Source organism: Panthera onca, assembly GCF_046562875.1.
Source record: "Panthera onca isolate mPanOnc1 chromosome Y unlocalized genomic scaffold, mPanOnc1 haplotype 2 h2.ChrY_unloc_8, whole genome shotgun sequence".
Lineage (NCBI taxonomy): Eukaryota > Metazoa > Chordata > Mammalia > Carnivora > Felidae > Panthera > Panthera onca.
The window spans coordinates 121372-140389 of NW_027675871.1; positions in this window are offsets into that span (position 1 = coordinate 121372).

Sequence of the window (19018 nt, forward strand, 5' to 3'; positions counted from 1 at the left end):
GCCTCATAGTTTCTACATAACAGGATTCTCAACTTCATAAAAGTGGCATTTGAAGCCGCCAACAAAATTAAAAACACCAGCTCTAAAACCGAGAACGATCGTGACTCACTGTGCCACAGTGGAGTGGATCTGGAGAAAAAAACAGGAAGTAGAATGGAATTATCTCGGTGTTTTGTGCCATCAGGGTAGATGCCATCCACCTTCTTCATGGAATGTGGTTATCCTGGGAAGCAGTATGCGGTCCCAACGGTGCCCTTACCATCTCCGCGAGCCAGCGCGACCTCTCCCCAGGTGAATTACGTGGACAGGACACGGCAGCCCCTTCCTCCCCTAGCTGTGCATTTGCCCTTGTCCCCCGCACACAACTTCAGATCCCAGCAGATACCAAATGGAATGCCAACATTCCTCAGAAGCTTGTTTGGCAAAAGCCTAGGACTTTTATTCATATTGTCAAAACCCAAATAAGCCAATGTATCAAGTTGTGTCTCCACAGTGTGGCCTAATTAGCCGAGAATCATCCCCACCACAAAAAAATAATATCTTGAAAAAGCACTTTTCTTAATCAAATCAAACCCAGTTTGTAGGATTGCCTTGCTCATTAGAAACCAACAGTTAATAAGAAGAGGTCCCCAGATGATTTAGGGGAGAAAAAGAAATCCTTCACCCGACTTGTGTAAGGTAAAGCTAAGGAAGGCCACTGGAAATCGGGGACCAGGGCTGTGGGAGGAACCATCATTTGTAGTGGCTGCTAAGGACAGTCAGAGCCGACCCACCGTGGACGGTTCTCCTGTTCTCCCAGCCCCATTAGGAACAAGCAGCAGAATCGACTCTTTCTCCCACACAGGTCTGCTTCTAGCTCCAATATCTGTACACAGGTTTTCTGAGCATTAAATGTAACTGAACTTCACCTAAGACAGGTTTGGGAAATTCATACGAGTGAATGTGTTTTAAAAATATTTCATAATGAGGAAATGTTGTGGCACCTGGGTGGCTCCGTCAGTTGAGCGTTTGACTTCGGCTCAGGTCATGATCTCACAGTTTGTCAGTTCGAGCCCTGCGTCGGGCTCTGTGCTGACAGCTCAGAGCCTGGAACCTGCTTTGGATTCTGTGTCTCCCTCTCTCTCTGCCCCTCCCCTGCTCATGCTCTCTCTCCGTCTCTCTCTCAAAAATAAATAAACATTAAAAAATTTAAATAGGAATATTTCATGATGGGGAGATATATATGATATAATGTTAAATTAAAAAGCAGACTGTAGAGACTGCTCATCAATGGCATAAAAAAATACATTCTTACCCCACAATTTCCTCCAAACCTACTGGAAACAAAAAGAAAATTAAAAAAAATAATAATAGTAAGAGAAAAACAGCTACATTATCAATGAAAAAGGAAACGGACCAAAACAAAAACATGACACTTAGCTGCCAAATACTTTGAAATACTGGACAGAGGCAGGGAAGACAGAGAAAGCTCACAGACTTCCTAAGACGGGGGTCCCCATGAGGGGGGGTGGAAATCATCCACCAAAACCCACCAGCAAAGACAAGATATCCAGGTAAACTTGAATCTCAGATAAAACACAGAAAAACAAACAACAATGAATATCTTTTGGTATAAATATGTGCCAGTTATTGTCTGGGTCATACTTTCACTAAAAATTGTCTGCTGCTCACTTGATATTCTTGAACTGGTGTCCTGAATTGTACTAAATTGTGTCAGAACAGCAAAAGAAATCTGGCTGACCCATCAGTGAGTTTTGTTTGCTTTGCGCGGTGTTTTCAATTTTCTAACTTACCCTCAATATATGTAAGTAAGGAGATTTCAGTTAAAAATTTAGGTCCCTGTGGGGGCGCCTGAGCGGCTCAGTCGGTTCAGTGCCCGACTCTTGGTTTTGGCTCCGGTCACCGTCTCACAGTTTGTGAGTTCGAGCCGGAATCAGCCTCTGTGCCAACAATACGGGGTCTGCTTGGGATTCTCTCTCCCTCTCTCTCCCTCCCCAACTCAATCACCTCCCCCCTTAAAACAAATAAAATAAACATTAAAAAAAATTAAAAACATTTAGATTTTTGGTTCCTCCTGACAAATCTGATGATATGCCCACATGGACCCCAATTCCCATCTGGCAAGACTAGGCTGGGGGTTTTCAGTGTCCGCTCTGGATGCTCAGGTTTATTGGTTTGCTCTTATCCCACATAAGCCACTTAATTCACTGATATCACTGCTTAGGTCCTGGAAGCTTTGCTTTGTTTGGTGTTTGTGTTTGTTCATCTTTCCCTAGCACCTGAAGATGCGGGTTGGCGGTACATGTAAGAATGTCCCTTTAGTGACTGGCTAGACAGCCGAGGGTCACCGTGGCCACGGGTTGAACACTTCTCAGTATCCAGCCATTGTTGTGTCTGGGATTGAGCCACCAGACTTAGAGAATCTGCTGGAAGTCAGGAAAAGCAGGATGTGCGGCTCAGGGCCTTACACGGAGCCCTGTTGCTGCCTTGGAAGATGCGATGAGCTGACATGTCTCAGCACAAAGAAGAGAAAGTCAGGAGAGAGAATGGGAGGAATCTCTTAAAAGAACCAGTGTGGCCCCTGGAAACAGTTTCCAGTAGTGCCACAGTCCTTCAGCCTTGTGTTTTGTCCTTCTGGTTTGTTTATTTCCTTACCTGAAATTACAAAAAAAAAAAAAAAAAATTTCCATTTTTGCATGAAAATAGCCTACAATCATCCATTTTTTGCAGAAGGTAATTGTTCTCTCTCTGAGAGAGCACATAATTAGCCCATAAGCTGAAGGAAGATGCAGGATGGTTAACTTCCCTGGGTGAGAGTTCAGGGGCAAGTTTGGTGTTTTTAAGTTTATTTATTTATTTTGAGAAGGGGAGCCAGGATCAGGGACGAGGCAGAGAGATGGAGAGACAGAATCCCAAGTAGGATCCGGGCTGACAGCACAGAGCCCATCGGCAGGGCTCGAACTAGTGAAGCCACGAGATCATGACCCGAGACGAAACCAAGAGTTGAGTGATCAACCCACCTAGCCACGCTGGTGCCCCCAGGTGAAAGTTTTTAAAACCTTTCTTTGCATTTTTCTGTATGGCTTGAATTTTATATAATAAGTTGTATCATTTTTACCAAAATATTAAAGCCATCATTCTTAAGTGAACAGAATAATTTACGACTATCCAAACATATAATGTACATACCCAGAAACACTTAAAAACCTAGTTACCCCAAAATGTTAATAATGGCTGTCTCTGGGTGACAGGATTATGGATCGGTTTTGGTATCGTTTCGCCTTTTTTGGTGAGTGTTCCATACTGTCTGCAATTAGCATGCATTACACTTACATTTAAAACATTAAAATGGTATTTCTTCACAAGAGACTGAGAACTGTTGCCACACTGAGATTCAGGCACAGCCTCTGGGTCTGACCTGGCTGTAAAAGGTGGTGAGCAGGGAAAATTTCTTGGTTCTTTGTTTCCTTTAATGATCCTGCTGATGGCTAAGACGCCCAAGTCGCCCTAAGAACCCATTACCGATTCTAAATGGCCCCACATAGATCAATAAATATGTCCTTTTTACGAAATTTCCTCAGCTTTCTTCCCACCTACCCTCATTTTCTTTGGAGAGACCAGAAAGCTTCTGAAGCCATCTGCCCTCTTGAAGTGAGGGCATATTAAAGTGAATATTCTTTAGTTATTCATTATAATTGCCTTTGGAATGTGCTCACTAATCTTAGTCTCCTAGCTACTTAATGGTTTTGATTGGCTGGAGAACACTTTTATCTGGGTTAATTTACTATTCATAGTACAACGATGGAGTATTCATTTTGCTACCCAGATTACAGCGGTAAATGGAGTTATATATCATCCACAGGAAAGCTACATGGAGGTTAGTGTTAAAACGCCTTTCAGGCATCTTAAAGTAGAAAACAACATTCCTGCCCAAACTTTGTCACACGCTGCATTTCCTGCCCGAACTTGAAGCTGTCCGTGGCCCTTCTGTGAATGCATGTGCTTCTCAACAGCCGGGAAGTACTTGCCCTGACCCTTTAGAGCGGCTCTCTCTGATTCCAGCAGGTGTGGGATCACAGGGAAAGCATGTCCCGAAGGAGGCAAAGACGGGAGCAGCCAGAACTCCTGGGAATGTCCAGGTTTTCTTCAACATATTCCAAATGCCCTTGGAATTTCCTGCAACCCTTGCTCAGAACCTGATCCCCTGCCTACCAGGCTGTCCAGAGTCTGGACCCCCATCCCAGTCCAAAATCTCTTTCCTACCTTCCTGACTTCTGATGTGTAGGCTCTATCTCGGGATTCCATTCTGCCAGCACTTAAGACCTGTCCTGGTCGTATCTCAATGTCACTTTCCCCCCAAACCCCAAAGGACTTGGCCCTCCTGCGTGTGCTCTGAAATCAGAACCCTCTACCTAAATTTCTTTACAAGAATGGAGACAGACGTTGTGGATTATTTAACCGGTTGAAACCAGCTTTCTCCAATCCCCACTGGAATTCCTAATACTTACACTGGAGGCCACACCATGAAATTATGACCCCCTTCTGCCTGTCCGCTATATCAATGTCTGGACCCAGGAACCCTGCCTCCTCCTGGCCCTGGAAGGCTATCTGCTTGATGTTGTGAAGCTAAACAGGAATGGGGAGAGGTCTACTTGCCGAGGTAAGCAGAGGCTGGGCATCCAGGAGGGACCTAGACAGACTTCTACAGACTGTTCTCCAACATAGAGAGTCAGTCACTCATTCCTGGGGACCTCAGCAAACCGCGAGAGGTACGGCTGATATGGGCTGGGGAGCCAAGAGTAAATGGGATGGGAGCTGAGAGCCTCGCACATCTGAGAAGATGACCCCAGGCCTAAGGTGTCTTCTGTGCAATGGGAACAAACTCTCTTCCAGGACAAGGTGGCAGTGGAGCTGAAAACAGCGTTTGCTTTCCCCAGAGATAGGCTCTGCAAACAACCACTTGTGTTCCTTATCAGTGCCTAGAAGCCAGAGTTCTCTAGGAGTTAAAGACTGAGCTGGTGCATGAGGATAGGTGCATACATCAAGCACATTGTAGCACTGCTGCCTGGCCAGTAAAACCCCCCACCCCCCAAAAACAAAAAGAACTAGAAACTAAGTGGATGTTCGTCACTGGGGCAAAGGTTGCTAAGTTATTATATAGCCACAGAGCAACGAGTGTGCAACAATTTTTGTAAAGGGTCTTGACTTGGAGAGACTCCTAAATGAATACGCTGTCCAGCCCATCCCTCAAAGAAATGGTGGAGAGAAGTGGAAAGAAATAGTAAGTCGAAGGATTTGAATAAAAACGTCGAGTCACCATTTGCCACGGGTTAGACCAGGCCAACAGGGACTCAGGAGACTTTTACTTCCTTCGTGTTATTTTTGTGTGCTCTTATGACTTTTAAGTGATCAACACAAATTATTTATAAACAGAGGACAGCCACTGAGGGTGTGGGAGTAAACACAAGACGTATCTAACAAGAGGGCAGAGAGGAGCCCGTGGACGGGGTCTTACGCCCCTCAGGCTGGGCCCCCAGAGCTGTGTTGTAGACACAGTTGTATAACCTGCCTGTGGGGGGCTAGGGGGTGGGGGACTCTTCCAGAGTGAGGCTCTCCGGAATTCTGTATATTCAAGAGATAGAGATAAAGGGCCGGAGGCCCATCACGAGAATACAGAATGTTCCCTGACTGCAGAATGACCATTTTCCCATCCAACCTCTTGCCCTGAGCCGTCAGCCTCTCTACCAATGATCTGGGTATTTGGGGGACCTAAAATCTTGTACAAACTGAAGTACGGTCTTCATTTTGCAAACGAGAAAGTCTGATTCCCTTCGGGATAGCAATCCGAAGCAAACAGAAACATCTGTTTGAATAATGAGCTCTATTGTTGGCATGTTCAGGAGGCAGGAGGCAGCTGGTGATCAGATACGGACATCCCGGACCCTGGCTTGGCCGCCGCAGGCAGTATGGGAGGGCAGTGGGTGGGGGTGGGGGGTGTTGATTGGCATCTGGGAAGCCTGCACACATCTCCCCGAGGCCTTCCAAGGTCCCACGCCATCTCGGTGCCAAGATTAGCTCACCGTGGTGAGAATGATGGTGCTTTCTTGATTTTCGAGAAACCACCACCTCAGACCCTACTTGTCCGAGGTCCCCTAAGCCAGCCCTCCCACCTCGGGGGAGCGATTATGGGTCTGAAGATGCATCTCAGTGGATGTTAACTGAGACAAATGTTCAGCTCTGTGCATTTTCCAATTTTAATCGAAGGAAAGTAACTAATTACCTCGGAGAAGCAGCCATTATACACTGGCTGCAGGCTGACCTTTAGCAGGAGATGCCTTAGGGCTTGTGGGGGCAGTCGATATGTTAACCAGTCATTAAAGCTCGAGATTTCCAAGGGGAGCAGAACGTCTCCAACCCAGGATGGGCCCCAGCACTGGCTGCAGCTGGAGGGGAAGAAGAAGCCTGTCATATTCCCGGAGAAATTGATCGGACCCAGTGTTGATAGGTAATGACGTACAGCATCTCCTGGGGCCCCCATACCCGGGGGAAGCACGAAGCGTGTCTGTGCCCTGCAGGCAGAGTGGCATGTCAGCTCATTTGCACATCGGCCTTCGTTGGCCCAAATCAGACAGGTGTGGGGGTATATGGAGAACAAGGCACAGCGTAAACAGATGTCTCTGGCACTTGGAGAGGCTGGGATACTGCGCTTGTGTGCAATACTGTATGCGCACATACATTTGTGACACAGGTGAAGGGCCAGACCCTCCTGCCAGGCCCATAAAACACAAGTGAAATCACACAGCCTGGAAACACACCCCCAGGCCAAAATACAGAGTCACTTCTAACACTCATGAGACCAGTATTGCCTAAAATGATTTCCAAAGCAGAATTGCATGATCGCAGCAAAGGACAGAATTAACAATAAAAACCGGGGGACTGAACATCAGCAGGGATCATGTGTCCCCTTGAGTGATGCGACCCCTCAAAGGGGGTGATAAAGGGTGGGGAATGAAGCAGAGCAGTGCCCGGGCCTGGCTGGTTTGGCAACGGGCGACAAGTTCAAAGGGCACTCTTGCCTGGACAGGGCATCTATCCAGTGACCAGAGCCACCCACCCCATAGTCAGCAACTCCAAGGGAGGGTCCCCAGGCTTGGCGCTTTCTTCTGAATGAGGTGAAATATTTCCCCCTCCTCCACTCAGGTAATGCAGGCCAGACCTTCCATGAGAATCACCTGCTTCTGAACCAAACCAACCAATCAGAATCCCCAGAACCCCTCCCCTCCCCCCAGGTCCCTGATCACGTGGCCCAAATCAACCAATTAGAATCGTGGGAACCCCTTTCCCCTCTCCTTTAGAGAAGTGATTATATTTTTCTCTCCCTCTTTGCTGTCTGGACAAAAGCCAGTCTCCTTTAGCAGAGAGGGAGAGGCACAGGGTAGGGGGAGTGGAGGGGGTAGATATAAACCCTTATCCGAGGGAGGAACCACACAGGAGCCAGGTACCACACAGGAGCCACAGCCCCTCAGGCCAGCTCCATCTGTAACTGCTGGGGCCGCTGCTCTGTTTTCTGCAGCCGGATGCCCCTGATCCCTGAGCGACAGGACTGGGTCTGTCTCTTACATCCAAACTGACCCCAAGATGCTGAAAGAAAGTGGAATGTCGTCAGGTTTGTCCTCATCGCTCGCCTGTGCTGGGCAAACCCTATCCAGGAGTTTTAATCCAGCTTTTCTTTTCTTTTCTTTTCTTTTCTTTTCTTTTCTTTTCTTTTCTTTTCTTTTCTTTTCTTTTCTTTTCTTTTCTTTCCTTTTCTTTTCTTTTCTTTTCTCTTTTCTCTTTTTTCCTTTCCTTTCCTTTCCTTTCCTTTCCTTTCCTTTCCTTTCCTTTCCTTTCCTTTCCTTTCCTTTCCTTTTCCTTTCCTTTCCTTTCCTTTCTTTTCTTTTCTTTTCTTTTCTTTTCTTTTCTTTTCTTTTCTTTTCTTTTCTTTTCTTTTCTTTTCTTTCTTTTCTTTTTTTATTTATTTACTGATTTTAAGAGAGAGAGAGCAGGGGAGGGGCAGAGAAGGAGGGAGAGAGAATCCCAAGCAGGCTCCATACTGTCTGCACTGACCCCAACGCAGGGCCTGAACTCACGAACCCGGAGATCATGACCTGACCCAAAACCAAGAGTCGACCACCTAACGGACTGAGCCACCCAGGCGCCCCTAATCCAGCCTTTCTTGTCCCTGACAAAGCCTCCAGGCCTTACTGTGTCGCCCCACAAATGAGACCTACCTCCGGGATGGGAAAGAAAACACAGGAAATAAAAGACAGCTAGTAGCTGTGGGAAGGGAGCAGGTAAGTGTTTCAACACTGTGGGACCACAGAGGGCCTCCTGCCCTGGGGGCTCTGTCAGGTCAGGTGCCAGAACCCCCTGGTTGTGCCATGGGATGCGGGCCACTAGACCTCTCTGCTGGCTGGTTTTCTTCACTGCTCTGAGGGGACTGGACTTCCTGCTTAGGGCAAGTGCACAGCTTTCCCAAGAGAAGTTCTACCATGACGTGGATTCTCAATTACCAGGAGTTCATGTGGTCTCATTTTTCTCACCGACCATTTTACTGAGACAGGCTGTGTATGTCACCCCGCCCCTCACCCTGCAGGGGACAGGCAGGTTCCTCATCCCCATCACACCAGAGGGGAAGCAGGCTGGCCCGAGCTGTTGCAGCACTCGGTGTCTTTCCTTGTCACGATGCAGAAACGGTGGTGTCTGCTCTGGCCACTGTCCTGCCCAGATCGGCACCAGCAGGTGTGGCCCCTGCACACAGTGGCCAGAGATGGGAGTCAAGATCCTGTATCTGACATAACGTTATCTCCCCCAAATTAAATCTGTGCATAGCATGCTTGCCCTGGTTGCAAATCTGTTTCTACAAGCGTGCGTTCGAATCATGTCTTCCCCTTACAAAATCAAGAGCAGCCTTTCTCTTTCATCAGTAACTAACACTTGTGACCTGAAGCGGTGCACAGTGCTTGGTTTGCTAACTGATGAGGAAATGAACAATAGTAATATCTGACCTTTAAAGGGCATCGGATGCGTCATAAAAAACATTCAGCAAGAAAATACAGCACAAAACTGTCTGCTTACAACTTCACCCCTTGGTCTGTCTTTCACTGTCTCCTTCATTTGAAATGCAAAACAAAACAAAATGTTTTCTTCGGTGTGGAAATCTGCCAACAATCTTCCAGATCGGACGTGTTCCGCTGCCTAGGGACAGGCCGGTCGGGGAGACGGGGGCCCGAGGGGTGTGGGTTCCAGGCCCGATGCTGCAGGACTCAGGGACTGTGGTGTATATGTCCCCGGCACAACTGTGGGTTCCTACCCTGTATGGTGATGAGGACCCGGGTGCTTGTGGCCGAGCAGCGTCATTTGCAGAGTGAAATGAGGCCTTGCAGAGTCTGGCCCCCTGAAAACATGGAAGCCATGTGAGCTCCGTGACAATCAGACCCCAAACACCCAGGGGAGGGCCCAGGACTCCCAGCTGGAGAGCCAGAGCCCAATCCGTGCCTCTCAGCCCATGGGCTTGGGAAGCAGCTGGGGATCATATGACAATGCAGATTTTGAATCAGAGGCCAGGGCTGGACCACAGTGGGATTTCTCATGGCTCCCAGGCGAGGCGGGAGCTGCCCGGCCGCTGACCAGACTGGGAGCAGCTAGGCTGGAGACAAGTTGAAGCAGGCCCTCGTCCATCTCAGGGACACTGGCTGGGCTGCACGGTCCTTGCACTGGAGCTGAGATGGGGACGCCATGTCCAAGTGAGCCTCAAACACACTATCTCCCCCCCGCTCCCCCCTGCCATGCACCTCCTACTACTTGTTGAGTGTATTGTACATCCCACAGATGTGCAAGAAGACTATTGTTAACAGGTGCATTTTCTCCTACATATGTTGAAATCGATGGGCCCCACATCTGTACATGGGGCTTGAGGGCACCAGCCGGGAAGATTCATTGACGAGGGGACCATGCTTGGGTTCTCAGGGAGTTCTGAGGTGGAACCAACCCACAGGGGACCATCTTATTCTACAGGTTAATATTTATCAAATAGAAGCACCCAGCTCTATCTGGACCAAAACTAATGGGTCTTGATTTTTTTTTTTTTTTGCATCTTTCTTGCTATGAGAAAAGGCAATTAGTTTCAATCTGGGAAACACCCCAGGGTGACAATTTTAGGTGCCTTCAACCACCAAGCTCAACTTCCTCCCCATTGTTTCCAAAATGGGGCAGGATTAAGCAGAGTGCTCCCCAGTGGCTCAATGCCAGCCCCTGTGTCCTCCCTGCGGGTTGGATACCGCCTTTGCGCTAAGCAGCAGACCTCCCTGGCTTCGCTCCGATAGGTACACGACATCTGTCAGGGCAGGGGCCCTCCCGTGTAAGGATCTTAGCCACAACAGGCCTGGAGATGTGTGGACATGGACCTTCGTGGTGTGGGCACTATGATCCGGGATCATGTGTTACATCCATAGCCACTGCTGTTTCCAGACAGAAAGATGATATTGCCCAGGGCTGGTAAAGCTTCAAAGGCACAATTGGATGTAAATTTTGTCGAAACGTCCATATCCTCTGAATGATAACACCACTAATGTTGCCTTAAAAAAAAAAAAAAAGACGTTCCGAATGCAATGTTCCCAGATTAAAATATAGTATCTATCTTTCTTCACAGGATAGTTTATCTCAAAAAAAAAAAAAATCTCCAGGCTGCATTTTGGGAAGCAGACTCAATGGCAGGCCACAAAATGTATCTCTTAGGAGAAAGACGATGAAAATACAAATAGAAGTTGTCGCCATCAGCACAGAGGAGGAGGGATTCACAGAAGTGCGGCCGTCACCAGCTTTGAAGTCTGGGCTCCTCCAGGCACCCTCGATGGCTCTCGCACTGCCCGGCTGCACTTGGCAGACAGAACTGCACCCAAACAAACATGCCTTGACTCTCCACTACGCTCACCTCGCCCCAGGCACTTTGCCGAGTGCCTCATTGCCCATACCTAACGCAGAAATGACCGGCAGCGTGAAGCGCGCGGGATCGAGAATAGAAACGGCGACGCTGCCTTAAGTGGAGGCACAAAGCAGCCAGAGACCACTGTGTCTCTGTCTCTGCTGTGTGGTCTGCAGATCTTTGTGAGGAATGATGCTTTTAATCTTCAAAGCCTCTATGGCATGCACACCACGACTGTCCCCATTCTGCATGTAAGAAGCTGAAGCACAGGAAGGTTGAGAAACTTGTCTGAGGTCACACAGTGGCAGACAGAAACAGGGTTGAGATATTGGGCCAGTGCTCTTCTCACTCTGCTAGCATGTCTGGAAGACCCGCACAAGGGTATGAGTGCACACCCAACACACACACACACACACACACACACACACACACACACACACACACACACTCTCTCTCTCTCTCTCTCTCTCTCTCTCTCTCTCTCAGGGCAACAATTTGCATCTCCAAGGCCCAGGTCTGGTAACATCTCTCCCCCTGTGGTTTCTAATCATTCCCTGAATCTTCTTTTAAACAGTGTTGCCAAAGCCAGTGGGGACCACCTGACACTGCTCTAAAAATCTGATGAAAAAATTAAGGATCCTTTCCCCCCAAAATGCACACACCAGCTGGCTTGGAATCCCATATCCAGGACTACACGGACCCCGTAATGCTGAGGTGTGAGGCCCCAGCTAAGAACTTCTACCCTAAATGACACCCTTGTCCGACCTCTCTGGTAAAGGTGTGAAGCCTTTATTGGTTTGATTTAGCTTGCCTTGTGCCAGTTCATCTTAAATGACCCCGAGATCCACCATGGCGAAATTCTATTGATTGCTATTAGATTTGTTCTGTTTTCATCCTGATTCATATTCAAAACTGAATTAAGTTCTGTGGAAAAACACCCATCAAATGCTTCTCAAGGAGTAGAAAGCCATTACTATGGCCCTGAGATTCCACCCTACTATTTTTCTCCACTCCTCCCACCCCAGTCCACTCAGCTGGAGAAGGGAACATTAAGTAATTGGATAATCAGCATGCAAATGAAGGAGACCAGGATTCAAGCAGCCAGCAGGGCTGAGTCTGCACTGGACCCAGGCCTGGGGCAGGACTCCGGTGACCTCACAACTCCCAGAATCTGAGGGAGCAGGGAGATCACTCCACCTCTCCACCTATGGCTTAAATTGCCAACTTGAGAAATTGCACTCCTGGGTGCGTTACATCCAGATGAGACGTCTGATGTGCTCACAAGCCCTGAAGGTGAACGCACGCCCCATGCTGCGTGCCTTCCAGAGAGAATAAAGTTGATGACTGCCCGTGGTGGCAGGAGGAAGTGGGTGCAAGCCTAACTCACCCCTGATGCACCGCCAACCACTCTGGGAGCAAATTCCTGCTTGGCTTCTGTTCAGGAGCTTAGCTGCTCTCTCCCTTTTTTTAATCTCTATTTTTTCATCTTTTAATTTATCATCACTGTGTGATCGCTGCCTTGCTGCTAAATTTGTAGTGAGGTGCTGCAGACTTGTGCCCTGTGTCTGAATGGCTTTGTCCCGGCACCCCCCACCGCCCCCACCCCCCGCCCCCCGCACGCCCCGAGCCCAGAGAGGAGCCTGGCTGTGCATCCCCGAGAGGTCCCGCAGCAGCTCACGTTCTCTCCCCTGAACAGACACAGTGCATTCACCGTCTGAGGATCTGCCTTCCCTATTCTCAAATAAGAAATGAACAGTGGTTGAAATTCAGCTTTGAATCTCTCTGGTTCGAGTCAGCTGAGCCACTTCAAAAGGCTGTGAGTGCAAAGGAGGTGTGCGATTGGGGGGAAGCTTTGCAACATTTCAGACCTTGAACTGAAACACTTCTCCAGCAGGCCTCATTAGCTCCCCTCTCCCCACGCCACCAGCCAAGGCACCCCTTAGCCACGGGGGAGCAGGGAACAGGAGGACTGGGGGAAGGTCCCCTGTCCCTAAAGCACCACCCCTCTAAGATTCCTAATGAGGACACCCTTGGGGCTCAGGCTGAGGCTGTGAGAAGGAGCCTGGCTTCCTAAAGGGGGAGCATGTGCCGGCGAGGCGCCACGGTGTGAAAATCCCCAGAGACAGGCACCTCCCTGGGAAGGCAGGGCATCGTCCATGTCCCAGGTGTAGAAGGGGCATCAGGCCACAGCCAGAGGGGCCCGTGCCTCCCTAGCCTATGGTCTCCCTCTGTCCTCTGCCACCAGTAGGCCACAAGCTGTGCCTCTACACCCACCAAGCCTCAACCCTGCAGAGGGACAGAGGAATGTGACCCAAGTCTGAAACTTTACATGAAGAGACCAAAGATGCTAAACTAAATTCAGTAAGTCCTTGGTGTGTGAGCCTAATTTGTTCCAGAAACACACTTGGAATCCACAGCACTCATAGATCAAGGTGAATTTCAAGAACCATGGGCTCAGTTGTGATCATGGAACGTTCATTGCCACCTACGACTCGTATGGCAAGACATCGCTCGTTTATCAAGCTAAAATTTATGACAAGTGTTTGCTCGTCTTGCAGAAGACTCACAGCACAAGTCACTTGCAATCCAATGTTTTACCGGAAGTAAATTATTTCTTCAGACCGAGCTCACTGGGCTGGGCTGAAGGTTCCCCCCACTTGCTACATGGCAAATGGGGGACCCCCGAGGACACTGGAGCAGCCGCTTGCAAAAACAGAGCAACCACATGGTGTGTGCACATCTGAGTGAGGTGTGAGACAGTCTGAGACCCAACGCCCACACACCGGCCAGGAGCAGGGCCAGCGGGGACCCCCTCACCGGGAGGGCACAGGCTGGTGGGCATCTGTCCCGGCATGCATGGCTACGCTCGTGTCCCTGGTAACAGTGGAGACAGGGGGCACGGGAGGGGTTGTAGGGTACTTCTCCCCTCTGCCTACTGGGACTTGAGCTTTCTTGGTGCACAATGCACTCTCCCAACTGGAATAGAAAAAGGGAAGAAAGAAACTCATTGAAATCTACATGTGTAGGAGGAATATGTTCATTTGGCTTTTAGGTTATAGTTAAATTGTAGTAACTTGTAGTAATGTGTGTCTCCCCAGAGTTCCTAGATTGGAGCCCTAATCCCAAATGTCACTGTGTTTGAAGGTAGAGCCTTCAAGGAGGTAATCAAGGTTAGATGAGGTCATGAGGGTGGGGTTCTAATCCAACAAGACTGTGCCAAGAGCACAAGCACCAAGCACAGAGCATGGGCTCTGGGAGGACACCGGGAGCTGATGGGAAGCCACAAGCCAGGAAGGGACTTTCACAGAGACCTACTCTGCAGGCACCTTGACCTTGGACTTCCAGCCTCCAAAACCTTGAGATACAGATTCCCTTTGTCTGAGTGTCCCGTCTGTGGTATTTGGTTCTGGCATTCAGAACCGAGACAACGGGCTTTCCTGAAACTTTCTTCTACTCTGTTCTCAAATGAGTTAGAAGCTTCCTTTGCTGCTTGGTATTCGCCATCACCCTGAAGGAGCACCCCACCTCAAGGTGGAGCCCCCAAATATATTTGTTAGTTTTGCGGCAGAAACGCCACCTGCTCTAGACGGAAGAGAGGCAGGGGACAGAACAGGAAGACAGAATGGTGGACCCAAAGGATGGGGGTTTGGCATTTTGACTGCAAATGAACAATCAATGAGCTTGCTAAGTACATGCACATAACAGCCAATCAGCACCAAACGTTTCTGGAAGAAATGTCTACACCCTTCTGCAGAGTGGAGGGGCTGAATGGGGACCAAGGTTAGGGACTTCCTGCACGAGTAGGCTATAAGCCATGGAAAGAAAGCTAGATTTATACACACACGCACACACAGACACACACACACACACACACACACACACACACACACACACACACACACATATATGTACATATATTTGGATATATATATGTTATACATATATATATATATAGACACACACACACATATATATATATATACTTACATATGTATATATATATAATATTATATGTATATGTATTTATTATATATATTATATATAATATTATATTTATATATTTATTATATATATAATATACATTAATAAGAGACCTTAAAGCCCCAAAACAACATTTTCCTCTTTTGTATCTGAGCAACCAGGAAGCTGAGTGTGCATGCGGGTGCCCACGTGTGTACGTGCACATGCACACACGCGCGCGCACACACACCCCCACACACACACACACTATCTAACTTGTTATTGTGAAACAACAAGCCCCACCAGGGCTCCAGGTGGAGGAGGAGGGGTTGCTCGGTCACATTTGTAAGGAAGCAGCTGTCGTTTTCACCGGGCTGTGGTTTCCCCAGACTGTGGGCACTGTGCCCACCCACCCCAGTCTCCAGCTCAGTGCCAACAAGGAGACTGCAGGGCGTCTTCCGATTTCCAACCTGCAAAGGCCAACACCAGTGAGGGAGAGGAGGAGAAGTGGGGTCAGACCCCGAGGGAGAAGAAAACTAGGCATCTGGGAGGTAAATGGATCAGGATAAGCTTCACCTCTGAGAACTTTACACCAAGAGCAGTTACTGGGAATAAGAGAAAAGAGCTTCCCAGGGAATTCCAGCAGGACCAGAAGCAGCCATGTGCTAAAGTAAGTTTGTCTCCAGGGGTCACCCGGCCTGGCTTCTGGGGAGATGGGGAGGGATGCGCGGGGAGCTCAAATGGAAAGAGAGGGCGCTTTCTGTCTTCTCACTATCTTTAGTTAGTTTGCAAAGAATGTATCGATACCACCACTTTTCACAGCACAGGTTTGAAGGAGTCAATGTTACTGCTGCATCACACAGCCATGGTTGGGGTCCTGTCTCCTCTGCTTCTGTTCAACTCAGGGCAAGCATCTGGGCCTCTGTGAGCCTGAGTCTCAGCTGTCAAACAGGCACAATAATGACACATCACTGGCCTCCTAGGGCTGCTTTGAAGATGAAAGGGACAGTGCCCATTATGGCCACTATAGCACATGGCTTCATAGGCTGGGAGTGCTAATCGGGTGTTAGCCCTTGGTACTGACACCCTTTGCATGGATTTCCTTGCCTCTTATGTTAGCTTTGGCTTCAAGTTTGCTAAACGGTGTCTCTTTGCTCTGGGGAAGTGTTTGGTCTGACCCAAGCAAAAAACAAACAGCTCTCTGTCACCTAGACTGTCAGGGGACATGTCACTGTCTCCCAGAGCTGCATCCTGCCAGCCCTGCCATGCACTTCTCCAGGGTCCCCGGCACATGGGCCTCCCACGAGGCCAGCTGTCGTCACACACTGTAGAACATTCACTCAGGTCTCAGAAAGGCCTCCTAAGTGGGCTTCTCGGCAAGGGCTCCACTCTGTAAATTCCGGAGCAGATGGAGAGAGCCCTCGTCCTTCAGCCAAGGGTTGGAGGCCATGGAGGCAAACTCATCTGATGGTGTGACTCAGAGACTCGCTCATCCACAAGCACGCTGGGTGCAGAAGCAGTCTCTTGGCTGCTTCCAGCCCTGGGCCCATCTGCTACTCCCTGGCCAGGTTCCCGACCGTGAGGGTGGAGGTGCCAAGCCAAGGGCAGCAAGCGTCCCCAGCCAACCAAAAGCCCTCTTCCCCCTAACTTTCTCTGTGGTGACCACAGTGCGGTAAGCAGGTGCACCTCTCCTTATGCCTCATCACACGTCTGGACTTCCAGGAGAACCTCTCTTGCAAGGAAGAAAGATCAAGGGCTGGGTCTAGTGGTCACCAAGAGAGCATCAGAGCACCTACAGCTGTAAAATACTGAGCTTGATTCCACTAAGTTGTCTGTACCTTTGCCAGATGTGAATGGACTGTTGCCTGGACAATCGTTTCCTTTTGTAAGAAGGGGAGAGCCTTCTGGAATCCTGGAATTCAATCTCTACAAGGAGCCTCAGACCTGGAGAAGGTCCAGTCTCTAAGTTGGCAAAAGATATCATTCTGGACCCCGGGCAGTCACAGGGTTTCCTGCAGCAACACTGTTTTACATTTTCCATCTGGCCGCCCAGCAAGTAAAGGGATGAAGGGGAAAATTCTGGAGCAGACATCTGAGGCACATGCTCTCTCTCTCTCTCTCTCTCTCTCTCTCTCTCTCTCTCTCTCTCTCTCTCTTTCTCTGACAGATATATATATCCGTATTTTCTCTCTCTGTCTCTCTCACTTCCCACCATGTGCCTATGTGACAGGCAAGTGCCTCATGCTCCTGCTGAAGTTGAATGGGAGCAAGTGTCTAGAGGGCAGGAAGCATAACTCAGCATTAGCTCCAGGAAGGATTGCATTTTATAAAAATTCCACCTTCCTTGTCTTTCACCAGGTTCTTAGAACATGCAGGAGAGAGAGGAATCTCCCAGAAGTTTCCAGGGCACAAAGCTATGAGGAGCACATTCACTATGAATTTGTTAATTGCATCAGAGATCAAGGCCAGCGAGACAAACTGCATCAGGGTTAGAATACTCCCGACAGCATCCCCTAGGCTCTGCTGTTTGCTCAACTAGACACAGACGTGGGCTGAATGGTCTGGCCTGACCTTGCTGACTCACCTAGCCCTCTGCTGACACCATCCATCTGTGCTGCTCTGTTGGGAAAAAAGGCTCTCGAACCAGCAGTGGAAAATTTCTGTGGGTGGTTATGTTTCCACCGGGCATCCAGAGGTGCTGGTGGGAGACATCCAAGAGCAAAGAGAAGACTTTGTGAGTTCAAGCTGTGGTGATTTGGAGTGACCCAGGATCATTGCACCCCAATCACTCAGTGTCATTTCCTTCCTTCTGGTTAACCTTACCTGGCTCTGATGTGTTTATAGGATGCTCTTTGTTGAGTGTCTGTGGTCTGGTAAGGGAAAGAGGGGACACGGTGTCCCCACAGACAGATGTATGCTTGAACTAGGAGCCTTTTTCTGGCAAAGGTAAACCTCTCCCTGAACAAGGAAATTGGTGAAAGAAGAAAAGGGGGGAGCCAGGATCACTGAGGTTCTAGACCATACCCCTCCCTGCAAAGGGTGAGCACTGTAAGTCCTTTCTAAGTCCTACCTTGGGGAGGCCTCACCTGCCAGTGGCTCTCCTGTTGTTACCTTTGAAAACTGCATAAGAAGCAAAGGCCCTTGGCCAGGCACTCAGAAGAAGGCCTTTTTAAGACAGTGATCTGGACTTAGGGCTTTTGATCTTACAGCACAGACTTGCTTACTCATTCTGGAAAGCTCATCAAATTTTTCAAGGCATACTGGGCCATACTAAAAATTCCTCTGTAGCCAGCACAAGCCATGGAACACATTTTATAAATCTATGAATGACCTTACAATGTCTTCCCTTGGAAAGAAGCCGAAAGGATCACTGAAATAAGCGTCCAGGCTTTGTACTGGCCTTGATTTGAAGTAAGACCACTGGGGATTCCACCAAATGAAGCTTCTTTGACTGTTCACAAGCAAGACTTGCTTCTAGATTTAATTTCCAAAGGAAGGAAATGCATCCTGAAGACACACTTGTTAGTGGAGAACATAAGAGTATATAGGTGGTGGTCTTGAAACAGTATTCTTCATCTCCTGCCTCCAATGACATGCAAATCTAAATTCAGGTGGATAATAGAGCAAAATGGAAGGGGGATGTCATATAAGCCTAGGAATAAAATACAAAGAAATATTAAAAACTAATACTAATTATTGGGGAGGGCAAGCCTTGCTAAATTAAGTCATAAAGTACAGAAACAAGGAAGGAAAGAAAGACGTGTTTGGTTACATGAGATTCTTAAATTTCTCTATACTATGCACATAGTTTGATGGCAAAAGATGTGGAAATAAACTGAAACATACACAACAGAAAAATAATTGGTGCCTGAGATAGAAAATTTTCTATAGCTCAATAATAAAAATCCATTCAACACATTAGAAAAAAATAGTCTAGGAATGATTCTTCATAAAACCAATCTAACTTGGACTGAAAACTTCAGCTTAAGACCAGGTAAGGTGGCCTCCTGTACCCTCTACCAAGCCCAACTAAGCCAATGGGGAGTGATATTGAGAAGCCACCCTATTGTGGAAAATGCCTCGGTGACAGGGAGA